The sequence below is a fragment of the Schistocerca piceifrons genome, chromosome 11 (assembly GCF_021461385.2).
Source record: "Schistocerca piceifrons isolate TAMUIC-IGC-003096 chromosome 11, iqSchPice1.1, whole genome shotgun sequence".
Classification (NCBI taxonomy): domain Eukaryota; kingdom Metazoa; phylum Arthropoda; class Insecta; order Orthoptera; family Acrididae; genus Schistocerca; species Schistocerca piceifrons.
Genome location: NC_060148.1, coordinates 171,011,106 through 171,026,781, shown reverse-complemented (window position 1 = coordinate 171,026,781; position 15,676 = coordinate 171,011,106). Strand labels below are relative to the sequence as shown.

The window sequence follows — 15,676 nt, the reverse complement described above, 5'->3', positions numbered from 1 at the left end:
GTTAGTATTCGTGTAATCATATGTAAATACCAGTTTGTCGTAGTGTGTGGGTTTTAATGGAGTTCTGTATAAGAGTACTGTAACATCAATTACGAACTGGCGGAATACAAGGTACAGATTAACTATAATCTGTCTAACATAAAGCATTACATGTCATCAGAACTCAATAGATCATTCATCATATTCACAGTTAGTATGATGTCGTTTCAGTAAATCAGTTTTGTTAGAAAATGCTAACCAATGTTTAATCTTGATGGTAATCAAAAATGAGAACCTCCGCATTGCAATGTGCAGTCTACAGTGCAGGTATTGGTTTCCTTTAATAGCAGGTAAAGATTCTAAAATGATGACGCTTCCTGTAAACTGAGCATACATCCGTGAATGAATACAGATGAAGTAAGTTTCAAGGTAATGCCTATGTTGAAAATGCATATTCACTGATAAACAATCCGTATGTCCGGATTTTCTTCATGTCCCTATCACACTGAAATTAACACAATGAACCAAGTATAGAATGAAATATTTGATGTTATTAAGTAATATCGCTGCAATCAATTGACTGCTGTGATTGTTTGAAATGCTGAAGTTAATGCATGCACAAAAAATTACACATCTTCCATAATTGTCACAACAGGATGGTATCCATGAGCCAGTGTTACAAAGAAGCAGTAGCAACTTTAAATGCTCAGTTTCCATTGCATGTTATTTTATGATTGTTCTCACTCTTCATGACCTGCAAAATGTGAATGAGTTTATATCAGTGAACACACTTTTCCTCAGCCACTTTGAATCTGTTTCCTGTGTAATCACCCGTTTACTGCACGCAATATATGAGTGAAAATACTGCCTTTGAGCTATACCTCATCGTAAAAACGGAAACTGAGTGGGCCAAAAACTTTTCTTATCTGATTGCTTTTTCTTTTCAGACTGTAGAACTGAAGCGATGGACCAGGAGCCAACTAAGTGGATAAAAAAAGATGAAACTGATGAAGTACAAACTGAGTTACACTTCATAGTAAGTAGCTTACTTGTATTTCTTAACAGGGTTTCATTAATTTCTGTGTGCAGTGTGATGTGTGAATACATACAATTGATGTCATACAGCTGGAAACATGAATAATTCGGTTTACTAAAATGATGAACTTACTGTGTTAAATATGACATTTTGCACAGTGCATTGAAATAAGCGTTGTATTAAACCTCACATAGAATTGAGCAAGAGTTTCAATTTAATGTTTAGTAAACATGGAAAACTTTTTTTAATGCACAACCCAATTATACTGATAAACTGGTTGCCATAAAGTGGGTATATTCTGCTCTGATACACTTCTTTTGAATGACAAAATTTTGAAGTGACATTCGGATGGTCACTGATCTGAGAAGTACATTTTGTTTACTTTGAATATGTGAAACATTTGTAAGTAGAACTCTCAGCAGTAAAGTTAAATTTCAGACAAATATCACATGGAAGCATAAATTGTTACACAGCAGAATGAATTTGTATGTTGGCAGCAAAGTTTTGATGAAGCCATGGGGCTACACATCAAATATTGACAGGTTTGTTCATAACCACTTTCTGCATTTGCTGCACATTGTTACGCATATTGTTTGTGAAACTGTCACAATGTTACAGTTACTGGTGTAAATAATCTTACATATACATGTCACTTGAAATTTGAAGTAGTGCAACCGGTTGTAGGGTATTCACCTATCAGCAGCAAACAAATTCACTTGGTGCCACTAGTATTTTTATCCTGCAAATGAGAATTGAGCACACTGATACAATCACGCAAACTACTTGTGAACTATCTGTGCTGAAAAAATCTGTTTCAACATCCATCTTGAGTGCAACTGCAGAAGTACTGGGATAGCATTAATGCAGCATTTGCATTTGAATATATGTGAGTACTTCATTATAGATTATACAAACTATGTGAACAGCTTGCAATTCATTTGACAAGCATTATCACAACAGTAATCCTAAACAATCACTGTGAGGAAATGATAGGAAAATAAATATACTAAATTTTATTAAATACAGTAAAAGAGTGGTTAGACCCAACACAGTTCAGGCTTTGGCTTTGACCCCTGATGTAATGATGGTTTGGCATTCAGGATGATATGTATGCACAACACACATCATGTAAATGAAAAGCAGTTTGAAGATCCATTGACTTTGGACCTAAACTGGAGAACTATTCAAAGGCTACAAGGTTAAAATGTGGTTCTAGACCCACTCCCCCCTTGTAACATTAGTTGTAGAGGGAGTCTGATTCATAGTGCATCTCAAGGCTTAGCCTATGTTCAAAAGTGGCAGTGTGGCTGTGAGCTGACAAAGTCTAGAAATGTGAAAGCCAAGTAAAGGATATGGTAACAAATTGATCAGTATCACAGCCTAATGTTAACCAAAACATCCAAATGGTGCCCATAACGTAACTTTTTACCTACAAGAAGTCTTCTCATACTCTGTGTGCTGTGTTAGTTGATGAACTGAACTTCCCTATGACCTTAACATTGTATCAGTTGAAAGCCACCTTCTTTGCCAAATTAATTAAATGTTAATTTTTAATTGGTGTATATTTTGGGCATGAGCACATGCTGGAAAGTAATGACACAAAATTTCTATTCGGAAATTATTGAAGCATTTTAATTAAAACAAACTTAATATTTAACATATTTATTCTTCGTGTTTGTATATTTATTCTTCGTGTTTGTATATTTATTTCAAACATAGTCACCGTGGCACTGAACACCTTTCTCCCAGTGAGACACCAGGTTGTCGGTGTCGTCACTGTAGAATGCTTGATTTCGTTGGCAGACCCACAGCCTCACCTACGCTCACACTAATTCATCACTATCAAAGTTGAGTCCCTAAAGGTGTTCTTTAAGTTCTGCAAACAGTTACACACACACACACACACACACACACACACACACACACACACACACGTTACACCCTGCAGTTCAGAACTGTTCATCAGGAGGGTGCTGCATACTTTGTCAGCAAAGTGGTAACATCAACAGTGTCATATGCATGACAACTGATATTAAGAACAGAATCAAAATTTTAGAGGCATTATTTTCTGGCACACCCTTGTAATAAATTGATGCATTTTACAATTGCCTCAAATGTTGCAGAATGGTTCCGTTGGCATTGCCCAGAATCCACTTGGAAGTCATAATACTAAATCCATATACACAGCAGCCAAAACATTATGATCACTGATCTACTATCAGTACAAACTCATCCAAGCAATAGCATCTCACCTTGCCTTCTCGTCAGACGCACACACATTGCATGGAGTATCAGTGAGCATCTTGTCTTGTTGTAAAATAGGAAATGCGCACAATCTGAGTTTCACCTAGAGCAGATTTTGATGGCCTGAAGGCTTGGTATGAGCGTTTTGGAAGCTGCACAGCTTGCCGGGTGTTGAAGTAGTACTATGGCAGTTGTCTTCAACACATGGCAAAACAAAGGTGAGACCATGGCCAGACGTTATGGGGTTGGGCAAGTACTCCTCATCACAGACGGTAGACATCATAGGCTGGGCAGACTGGTAAAACAAGACAGGCAACAAACTGTGGTGTAACTAACATCAGACATTAATGCTGGGCAGAGTACAATTGTGTCTGAATGCACAATGCTCCAAACACTTCTAATGATAAGTCTGTGCCGCTGATGACCCACGCCATGACATCGACAACAACTGAAATAGGTATATAACTATTGGCGCTGGATGTTGGCACAATGGCCGAGCACTGCGTGGTCTGATGAATCCTGATACCTTCATCGTGCCTTTGTTGTTGTGGTCTTCAGTCCTGAGACTGGTTTGATGCAGCTCTCCATGCTACTCTATCCTGTGCAAGCTTCTTCATCTCCCAGTACCTACTGCAACCTACATCCTTCTGAATCAGCTTAGTGTATTCATCTCTTGGTCTCCCTCTACGATTTTTACCCTCCACGCTGCCCTCCAATGCTAAATTTGTGATCCCTTGATGCCTCAAAACATGTCCTACCAACCAATCCCTTCTTCTAGTCAAGTTGTGCCACAAACTTCTCTTCTCCCCAATCCTATTCAGTACCTCCTCATTAGTTACGAGATCTACCCACCTTATCTTCAGCATTCTTCTGTAGCACCACATTTCGAAAGCTTCTATTCTCTTCTTGTCCAAACTAGTTATCGTCCATGTTTCACTTCCATACATGGCTACACTCCATACAAATACTTTCAGAAACGACTTCCTGAAACTTAAATCTATACTTGATGTTAACAAATTTCTCTTCTTGAGAAACGCTTTCCTTGCCATTGCCAGTCTACATTTTATATCCTCTCTACTTCGACCATCATCGGTTATTTTACTCCCTAAATAGCAAAACTCCTTTACTACTTTAAGTGTCTCATTTCCTAACCTAATTCCCTCAGCATCACCTGACTTAATTTGACTACTTTTCTTTATCCTCATTTTGCTTTTGTTGATGTTCATCTTATATCCTCCTTTCAAGACACTGTCCATTCCGTTCAACAGATCTTCCAAGTCCTTTGCTGTCTCTGACAGAATTACAATGTCATCGGCGAACCTCAAAGTTTTTATTTCTTCTCCATGGATTTTAATGCCTACTCCGAATTTTTCTTTTGTTTCCTTTACTGCTTGCTTAATATACAGATTGAATAACATCGGGGAGAGGCTACAACCCTATCTTACTCCCTTCCCAACCACTGCTTCCCTTTCATGCCCCTCGACTCTTATAACTGCCATCTGGTTTCTGTACAAATTGTAAATAGCCTTTCGCTCCCTGTATTTTACCCCTGCCACCTTCAGAATTTGAAAGAGAGTATTCCAGTTAACATTGTCAAAAGCTTTTTCTAAGTCTACAAATGCTAGAAACGTAGGTTTGCCTTTTCTTAATCTTTCCTCTAAGATAAGTCGTAAGGTTAGTATTGCCTCACGTGTTCCAACATTTCTACGGAATCCAAACTGATCTTCCCCGAGGTCGGCTTCTACCAGTTTTTCCATTCGTCTGTAAAGAATTCGCGTTAGTATTTTGCAGCTGTGACTTATTAAACAGATAGTTCGGTTATTTTCAGATCTGTCAACACCTGGTTTCTTTGGGATTGGAATTATTATATTCTTCTTGAAGTCTGAGGGTATTTCGCCTGTCTCATACATCGTGCTCACCAGATGGTAGAGTTTTTGTCATGACTGGCTCTCCCGAGGCCATCAGTAGTTCTAATGGAATGTTGTCTACTCCCGGGGCCTTGTTTCGACTCAGGTCTTTCAGTGCTCTGTCAAACTCTTCACGCAGTATCTTATCTCCCATTTCGTCTTCATCTACATCCTCTTCTATTTCCATAATATTGTCCTCAAGTACATCGCCCTTGTATAAACCCTCTATATACTCCTTCCACCTTTCTGCCTTCCCTTCTTTGCTTAGAACTGGGTTGCCATCTGAGCTCTTGATATTCATACAAGTGGTTCTCTTTTCTCCAAAGGTCTCTTTAATTTTCCTGTAGGCAGTATCTATCTTACCCCTAGTGAGACAAGCCTCTACATCCTTACATTTGCCCTCTAGCCATCCCTGCTTAGCCATTTTGCACTTCCTGTCGATATCATTTTTGAGACGTTTGTATTCCTTTTTGCCTGCTTCATTTACTGCATTTTTATATTTTCTCCTTTCATCAATTAAATTCAATATTTCTTCTGTTACCCAGGGATTTCTATTAGCCGTCGTCTTTTTACCTACTTGATCGTCTGCTGCCTTCACTACTTCATCCCTCAGAGCTACCCATTCTTCTTCTACTGTATTTCTTTCCCCCATTCCTGTCAATTGTTCTCTTATGCTCTCCCTGAAACTCTCTACAGTCAGTTTATCCAGGTCCCATCTCCTTAAATTCCCACCTTTTTGCAGTTTCTTCAGTTTCAATCTGCAGTTCATAACCAATAGATTGTGGTCAGAATCCACATCTGCCCCAGGAAATGTCTTACAATTTAAAACCTGGTTCCTAAATCTCTGTCTTACCATTATATAATCTATCTGATACCTTTTAGTATCTCCAGGATTCTTCCAGGTATACAACCTTCTTTTATGATTCTTGAACCAAGTGTTAGCTATGATTAAGTTATGTTCTGTGCAAAATTCTACAAGGCGGCTTCCTCTTTCATTCCTTCCCCCCAATCCATATTCACCTACTATGTTTCCTTCTCTCCCTTTTCCTACTGACGAATTCCAGTCACCCATGACTATTGAATTTTCGTCTCCCTTCACTACCTGAATAATTTCTTTTATCTCGTCATACATTTCACCTATTTCTTCATCATCTGCAGAGCTAGTTGGCATATAAACCTGTACTACCGTAGTAGGCATGGGATTTGTGTCTATCTTGGCCACAATAATGCGTTCACTATGCTGTTTGTAGTAGCTTACCCGCACGCCTATTTTTTTTTATTCATTATTAAACCTACTCCTGCATTACACCTATTTGATTTTGTATTAAAACCCTGTATTCACCTGACCAGAAGTCTTGTTCCTCCTGCCACCGAACTTCACTAATTCCCACTATAGCTAACTTTAACCTATCCATTTCCAATTTTAAATTTTGTAACCTACCTGCCCGATTAAGAGATCTGACATTCCACGCTCCGATCCGTAGAACGCCAGTTTTCTTTCTCCTGATAATGACGTCCTCCTGAGTAGCCCCCACCCGGAGATCTGAATGGGGGACTATTTTACCTCCGGAATATTTTACCGAAGAGGACGCCATCATCATTTAATCATACAGTAGAGCTGCATGTCCTCGGGATAAATTACGGCTGTAGTTTCCCCTTGCTTTCAGCCGTTCGCAGTACCAGCACAGCAAAGCTGTTTTGGTTAATGTTACAAGGCCAGATCAGTCAATCATCCAGACTGTTGCCCCTGCAACTACTGAAAAGGCTGCTGCCCCTCTTCAGGAACCACATGTTTGTCTGGCCTCTCAACAGATACCCCTCCGTTGTGGTTGCACCTACGGTACAGCCATCTGTATCGCTGAGGCACGTTAGCCTCCCCACCAACGGCAAGGTCCATGGTTCATGGGGGGGATCGTGCCTTTGGGAGGGTTCATTTCCGTCACCCACAAAGGGAACAGCCTCTTGACTCCTGTACTGTTGGGGCCTCCATTATACTCTGGGAAACAAACACGTGGGCACCCATGGGTCCAATGGAGCTCGTGTGAGGCACTGTGTCACAAAAGAAGTATTGTAAACTGGTTGCAAAGCACATCCACCCCTTCTGTTGTTGTTGTGCTCTTCAGTGGCAAGACTGGATTGATGCAGCTCTCCATGCTACTCTATCCTGTGCAAGCTTCTTCATCCCCGAGTAACTACTGCAACCCACATCCTCCTGAATCTGTTTAGTGTATTCATGTCTTGGTCTCCCTCTGATTTTCACCCTCCACCCTTCCCTCCAATACTAAATCGATGATCCCTTGATGGCTCAGAACCTGTCCTACCAACCAGTCCCTTCTTCTATAGGGTGGCGCACAAAATGTGTTACCATTTTGTTTTTGAATATAAACTTTATTGTCGATACAATCTGAAAGGAACATACACTATAATGAAGAGCCGTCCATGGAGATTTGTTCGAACTCAGTACATGCTCAATATGCCCACCATTTCGTTTCCTAACTTTCTTCAAAGGAACGCTGAAGTTAGTGAGTAACCTACAGCACATGTCTTCCTTAATTTCACTGAAAGCTTAAAGAATAAGTCTTCTGAGCTCCATTAAATCACGTGGACATTTCAGGAAATTTTTTTCCTTTAGGTACCCCCAAAGAAAAGAGTCACATGGATTGAAGTCTGGACTATTGAGGGGCCAATTTTGTCCATCATTAAAGCAACCTGGAAACCTGAGTGAAATGATCCGCATGTCGAAATGCTCGTGTAAAAACTCCAACACAGTGTTTGCAGTATGTGGCCTTGCTCCATCTTACATGAATCACTGTGTGTTGTTCAGCAAGGCAGTAGCAAGAAACTGTGGAATGAATCTATTGCGAAGCATGCTCAAATAACGTTCACTGTTTAGTTTCTTCAAAGTAAAAGGGTCCAGTAAGTCCGTGACTGGAAATTGCTGCCCACGCTGTAATCCTCAGAGCATAATGTCGTTCATGAACCACTTGTGGGTTTTCAGTGGCCCAAAAGTGTTTGTTAACCACACCATCTAAATGAAAATGCGCCTCATCTGGAAACCAAACGTTGTTGAGAGTTTCTTCCCTATCCTCCACCCACTGAGCAAACAGTAGTCTCTCCGCCCAGGGGGTCCACAACTCTTTTGTGGACACGTGCATAGCGAGCACAGGACCCCGAGCTAATGTGGCCCTCCTTCCTTTCCGGGCTGCATACCTTCCCTTTCCGCATCCTTCCCCGTCCCCCATCTTGCCCCCCCCCCCCCCCCCCCCCCGCTCACCTCTGGCTCTTTCCTTCCCTTTCTCCCCCTCTGGGAGTATGGTTTGTGCCTACGTCCGGAGACGGACGCTCGAAACTGTTACAGATTCCTTGCTTTCTACACTTGCAAGTCTTCGTCTTTCCTCTGTCCTTCTCTTTTACTTCCCTCTTCTCTTTGCCCTTTTCTCCGCTGCGGCGTTTGAGACCCCTCTTCCTTTCCCTTTCCCTTTTTTCCTCCCTGTGCGTGTCTGAAGGCCGACCCACGCACTTCCATGCGTAGCCGGTGATGGGGTAACGCGTAATTCCCCGCCCCGGGTAGACAGGTAGGACACGTACGTACCTCCTGGTAACGGCCAGGCCCAGGGAGGGGTGATTACCCGAGCTGATACCATCCGAAAGTGCCGATTGGTCCCTCCGTCCGTTTGTTGGGAGGTGTGACCTGAGGTGTGAACAAACACCTAAGGCGGGCGTGCCCTCAGTGAGGGCCCCCACAAGGGAGGAGCGCGCCATCGGAGACGCCGGTAATCATGGGGGATTCTTCCGCAATGGTTTCCCCACCTTCCACTCTGTCTGCTCACATACGTAAGTTCACTGAGTCTCAGCAACAGACAGTTCTTCCATCGTTGCCACAGTTCCTTGTTGTTTCTCGGTCTGACGAAGGTCACGACTTCTCCACGGTCAACCCTTTCATTATTCAGAAAGGTGTCGACGCAATTGCAGGTCCTGTAAAGTCTTGTTCCAGATTACGGAATGGCACCCTGTTGTTAGAAACAGTCAGTGCCCTCCAGGCACAAAAATTGCTGCGTACTTCTCTGCTCCACACCTTCCCTGTCCGGGTGGAACCGCACCGTACCTTAAATTCCTCGCGTGGAGTCGTTTATACACGCTCCCTCGATGGATTGTCTGACGAAGAAATTCAGCACTACCTGTCTGACCAGGGCGTAACAGCTGTTCATAGAGTTATGAAAAGGGTTGACACGAACATCATTCCAACCCACACTGTCTTCTTGCCATTTGACAAAGTTCAACTCCCATCGAAAATCAAAGCAGGCTATGAGATAATTTCCGTTCGCCCTTACGTCTCAAACCCTACGCGTTGCTATCGGTGTCAGCGGTTCAATCACACCAGCCAGTCCTGTTCCAATCCGGCCAAATGTGTTACGTGTGGCAAGGATGCCCATGAGGGTGCTTGTCCACCTCCATCCCCTCGCTGCATCAACTGTATGGGTGACCACGCTGCTTCCTCTCGAGATTGCCCCGTTTTTAAGGACGAAAAGCTCACCCAGGAAATAAGAGTGAAGGAAAAGGTGTTGACCTTTGCTGCTCAAAAATTATTCGCCAGTCGACAGCCCACCATGCCTCAGACAGGAAAATACAGCACTGTCCTTGCTTCTCCTCGGCCAATAACGGAGGCTGCCACGCAGACTTGCGACCTCACTTTTAGTGCCACGGTCGTCAGATCGGCCAGCGCAAAGATCGCCCGTTCAACCTCACCACTTTTGCCTGCCCACTCTATGGCTCACCCTTCGTCGGGTTCTGCTAAATCTCGAGCCCAAAAGACAGACACCACGACTTCAAAAAAAGAGCATACTCGTGAAGAGTTTTTACGTACCGCAACTTCCCAACCATCGGTTCCTCCTTCATCTAAACATCATACTTCCAAGAAGGCTACAAAGAAAGCCAGTTCCTCTCCTTCTCCGCCAAGGCATGTCCCATCTACAGCACCACCTGGCAGAAATCGCCCTCGGCCGTCTTCTGTGTCGCCGAGGCACACTGCTGGTGGCCGGTCAACCGGCCGATCGCTGGTGGCAGGAGCTGCTCCTGACCAACCTATGGATCAGGATCTTCTGCCTTCGGCTGAATGCCATTCCATGCTGTCGGTCGCAAGCTCTGAGCAGTCGTTGAGTTGACAGCACCCTTGGTCACATTCTTCCATTTTCGGTTCACCCTATGTCCATTATCCACTGGAATATCCGCGCCATTCGTGCCAACCGGGATGAATTGTCGATCCTCTTACGATCCTACTCGCCGGTCATCTTCTGTCTTCAGGAAACAAAGCTGCGTCCCCATGACCGCTTTGTTCTTCCTCATTTTCAGTCCGTCCGATATGATCTCCCCTCTGTTGAAGGCACTCCAGCACATGGAGGACTCATGATTCTTCTCCATGAAACTCTCCATTATTACCCAATCCATTTAAACACTTCCTTCCAAGCTGTCGCCGTCCGTCTTTCCCTTTCCGGATACACGTTCTCTCTTTGTACTGTATACATTCCATCGTCCACACCAATGGCACGAGCTGATCTCCTTCATCTTCTTGGTCAGCTTCCACCCCCCCTATTTGCTGGTTGGGGACTTCAATGCCCACCACCCGCTTTGGGGATCTCCACATCCTTGTCCACGTGGCTCACTATTGCTAGACGTCTTCCACCAAGCGGGTCTAGTTTGCCTCAACACTGGGGTCCCTACATTTTTATCTGCCTCCACGACAAATTTATCTCATTTGGACCTTGCGGTCGGTACTGTTCCGCTAGCTCGGCGCTTCGAATGGTTCGCCCTTGATGATACATACCCCACGAGACAGATTTTTAAATTCAGTTGTGCACTGGAACTGATATTGTCAGCAAAGAAAACTGCTGCTTGGTTACAGTTAAACTTTCTATATTTAACATGTTATAACATGGAAATAAATGGTCCTTATTAGAGCCACCTTTAACTATCATATCTATAAATATTGAAGGCATATCATCAGCCAAAGAACATCTGTTATCCAACCTATGCCATGACAAAAAATGCAACGTCCTGTGTATACAAGAGACGCATAGAGATGAGCGACAGAGACGACCAAAAATACCGGGCATGAAACTAGCTGCAGAAACACCGCACTCTCAGTATGGAAGTGTTATATTTGTTAAGACCAGGGCTTTAGATAATCAGTGCTCACTGCACCGTAGAAAATAACATCGAAGTCATTTCAGTGGAGCTGAGTAACTGCGTGGCTACCTCTGTGTATAAGCCCCCTTCGGCTGCATTTTCCTTCACACCACCCAGGAACTTCCATAACAGCAAGACGTCTGTAGTATTCGGTGACTTTAACAGCCATAGTCATTTGTGGGGATACTCTGAAGATGACGAAAATGGGGAGGCAGTCCTCTCCTGGGCTGAATCCTGCCAGTTGTCTCTTATACATGACAGCAAGCTACCCCCCTTCCTTCAACAGTGGCAGGTGGCAACGTGGATTTAACCCTGACCACCTCTTTGTGAGTGAAGACATCACACAGCTTTGCTCCAAATCAGTGTGCTCGCCCATACCAAAGACGCAACACAGGCCACTACTGTGTCAAGTTCTTCCAGCAATAAGGCCACAGGAGGTGAATTTCAAACGGAGATACAATTTCAAGAGAGCTGATTGGAAAAAATTTGCTAAGATGCTGGACAAGGAGATTAAGTCTGTGCGGCCTATTCCTGAAGAATATGACAGCTTTGTTCAAACTGTCAAACATTGCTCCCGGGCATCAATTCCAAGAGGGTGTAGGACAATGTATCGGCAGGGTGTGACACCTGAAACAGCTTCTCTGCTGTACGGATACTATCGACTATATGAAGAAAACCCTTATAGCGAGGAGACTTATCTGGCTGCGCAAAATACTCTCTCCTCAATCTCTGAGGTGAAGAGAGAACAGTGGATTAAACTGATGACAGAATGTGAGATGAGTAGAAGTAGTCAAAAGGCCTGGAGATTGTTACGACACCTTAACAATGATCCCTCCCAACCCAATACGCATACAAATGTGAAGGCAGACCAGATCGCATACCAGCTTTTGAAAAATGGTAAACCTGATCATACCAGTAAAATCGGGAGATGAACCCTGGAAAGGGAGCCCGAACAAGAGGGAAACACTCTGTCTCGACCATTCAGTTTGAATGAGCTCGACTCAGCTCTAAATAAGTCCAAAGTCGGAAAAGCAGCAGGGGTAGATGACATAAGAAGTGAACAGATCAAGAACTTTGGTCCAGGCGCAAAGTGCTGGCTACTTGAGCTAATGAATAATTGTGTCAAGAGTGGCAAGATACCAAAATCTTGGCGGAAAGCAAAAATTATAGCTATACATAAACCAGGGAAAGACCGGGATGACCCCGAAAGCTATAGGCCAATCTCCCTCCTATGCCACTTGTATAAGGTATTGGAAAGGTTGATCCTCCAAAGAATTACAGGTATGATAGAACCATTACTGATCCCTCAACAGGCAGGATTCAGACAAGGAAAGAGCTGTACAGCACAGGTGTTGAATTTGACACAGCATATAGAGGACGGCTTCCAAAGGTGGCAGATAACAGGAGCGGTGTTTATAGATCTTTCAGCCGCCTAGGACACTGTCAACCACAGACTCTTGTTGTTGAAGCTATACAACCTCACCGAGGACTATAAACTAACCTGTCTAATTAGAAATCTTCTGCAGAACCGAAGATATTTTGTGGAATATCAAGGACAAAGAAGCAGATGGAGGCAGCAGAAAAATGGGTTTCCACAGGGCAGTGCACTGGCACCCACCCTCTTCAATATATACACTAATGACCAGCTGTTACCAGAAGGAACACAAAGCTTCATATATGCAGATGACCGAGCAATCACAGCACAAGGTCACAGCTTTGAGAGGGTGGAGCGGAAGCTAACTGATGCTCTGAAAGAATTAACTACCTATTACAGGGACAATCAATTGAAACCAAATCCTTCTAAGACCCAGACCTGTGCTTTCCACCACCGAAACAGACAGGCTAGTAGAACCTTGCAGATAGATTGGGAAGGAACCTCTTTAGAACACTGCAAGACTCCAAAATATCTCGGAGTCACTCTGGACTGTGCTCTTACATATAAGGAACACTGCTTAAAAACAAAGCAAAAAGTGGCTGCCAGGAACAATGTGGTTAGGAAGCTGACTGGAACAACATAGGGAGCACAGCCAGACACAGTGCGCACATCCGCATTAGCCCTCTGCTACTCTGCAGCTGAGTACGCTTGCCCAGTATGGTGCAGATCTACACATACAAAGAAAGTTGATGTTGCTCTGAATGAGACATGTCGTATCACTACTGGTTGTCTAAGAGCCACACCTTATCCGGCATAGCCCCCCCGGACATCCGAAGAGATACAGCAGCACGGAGTGAAATGAAGAAGGCATTAACATCCGAAGCCCATCCACTACATGGGCACCAACTGGCACAGCAAAGACTTGTGTCTAGAAAGAGCTTCCTTCACAGTACAGAACCACTCGCTGACACTCCACATCAACACCGGGAGAAGAGATGGCAGGTCAGATGCCAGCATCTGGAGAAGTGGCTGATCCCGCAAGAAGTATTTCCCCCAGGCCACACAGAGAAATGGTCCACTTGGAAATCACTCAACCGCCTGCGTTCTTCTGTCACAAGATCCAAGAGTAATCTGGAGGGGTGGGGCTTCCAGGTGGACTCTCTCCAGCGTGACTGCGGAGCTGCCATGCAGACATCAACACATCTACTACAATGCACATTACCTCCAACTGTGTGCACCATGGAGGACCTCGTAAACGCTACACAAAGTGCACTGGATGTTGCAAATTTTTGGGCATCCACTGTATAGATTAAAATTACCTTACGTTTGACAACACAATCTGTGTCTAATATTTATTTCATTCTTGACTAGTTTAATTTATAAACCATAATGTATGTATGTATGTATGTAGTAATGTATCTAATATTTTTTTTTTTTTTTAGTTTGCTTCTGACACGATAAATAAGTAAAATAACATGGAAACTAATTACCGTACAAGAACATAACTTGGTAGCATTAATGTCAAGGACATGGGGAAGAGAGATAATGCAGAATCAATTCAATTGAAACACTTTTAATGTGCTGCTACAGTACACCATACCATTACATACCAGTACCATTACTGGTGACGGTGATGGAGGCTGTTATGAAAAGCTTGCGATATTATTCGAATCTAATATGGCAAGTTAATAGAACTTTTGATCCATGTCAGTAAAATTATTGTGTAAAATCGATAGTGCAGCTTCTTACAGAAGTCTCTTCAGGGCCTTTGGAGTCTTTCACTTACATGTCAACATATTTACTCCCTAATAGTATTTGTTGTCCATAATAGGGGTAATTTTACTCTGTTCAGTGAAATGAACTTGCAAAATACTGGAAGGAAATGGAATTTCACATTCTGATTGAAAGTCTTTAAGAGGTTGCTGCAAGACATCAGGCAGCAAACTGAAAATCTTAAGATATTAATAAAATACAGAGTAAAAAAATTATTTTATTAGCCTCTCCTTCTATAATTATAATTAAATGTAATGTTCTTACTCAAGGATGCATATGATAGTTAACACTAAGGTTCAAATTAACAGGGTTTTAATGTTACCGTTATATGTAGGGCTGCCAGTACTCATTGTAAAATTCTGAAATGCTTGGTACAAAGTATGAGAGAAACAGCACTTGAATAAAAAAACCATTTCTAGCTTTCAGGGTCATTACTTCCTTCCTTTGGGAAGATGAATATGTTTTGTGACTGGAAATGAGGGGAAGATCACTTAGACCACCCGTATCGAACACTTACGTGACACATTCATGAGTACTGCTCCAAAGTTTGAGATCCATGTCCGATTTAAGCAACACACTGAAGCAACTCAGAGGCTGGATGGTAGATAGGTTACCAGTAGTTTCAAACTATGTGCGAGTATTATTTTGTATAACACTATTGAGAAAATTTAGAAGGCATGAGAAATCAGGGCTCGGATGATAGACAGCCTTTCTTCCCTCTCTCTATTTTCGAGTGGAACGGTACCATTTGGTTGGTTGCTTGTGTAGTATGTATATACATAAAAATATGGAAGAAAATTGTGACTGCCTACTACATTAAGAAGTAATAGTTGAACTAACCTAAAGCTTCAAATGTTTTGTCCCACTGACACACTCTGACAATCAGTGACTTCCATCTATAGCAGTCTTACAATTTGGAGATGTCAGTATTGCTTCGATCTATTAATATTCCCTCACTGAGCTCTTTTTATTTTAAGATCACATAAACTGGATTTTTGAGAAACTACATACAAGAAGATGTGATTGGCATATAGCTGTTTATTTACAGAAAAACAACGACCAAAATTTAAGCATATCGGTAACGCACACAGGGCAAGAGCACATATCTGGGCAAGAGCACTATACTGGATTTCGCCCACTTTTCCCTAGAAACCTTGACTGGAGTAATAACTTTATTTG

The 15,676-nt window shown here is 42.8% G+C and overlaps 1 protein-coding gene across 3 annotated transcripts in view; it reads left to right on the top strand.

Moving 5' to 3' along the window:
• LOC124719951 (zinc finger protein 708-like) overlaps nucleotides 1-15,676 on the top strand; it is a 115,929-nt gene that overhangs the window by 839 nt on the left and 99,414 nt on the right. Inside the window, exon 2 of one of the 3 annotated variants that reach the window (XM_047245162.1) lies at nucleotides 927-991. The gene's annotated coding sequence lies outside the window, so the exon portion shown is untranslated. Of the gene's footprint in view, nucleotides 1-926; nucleotides 1,016-15,676 lie in introns of those variants that run through there. The other 2 variants (XM_047245161.1, XM_047245157.1) reach the window with 2 other exon arrangements.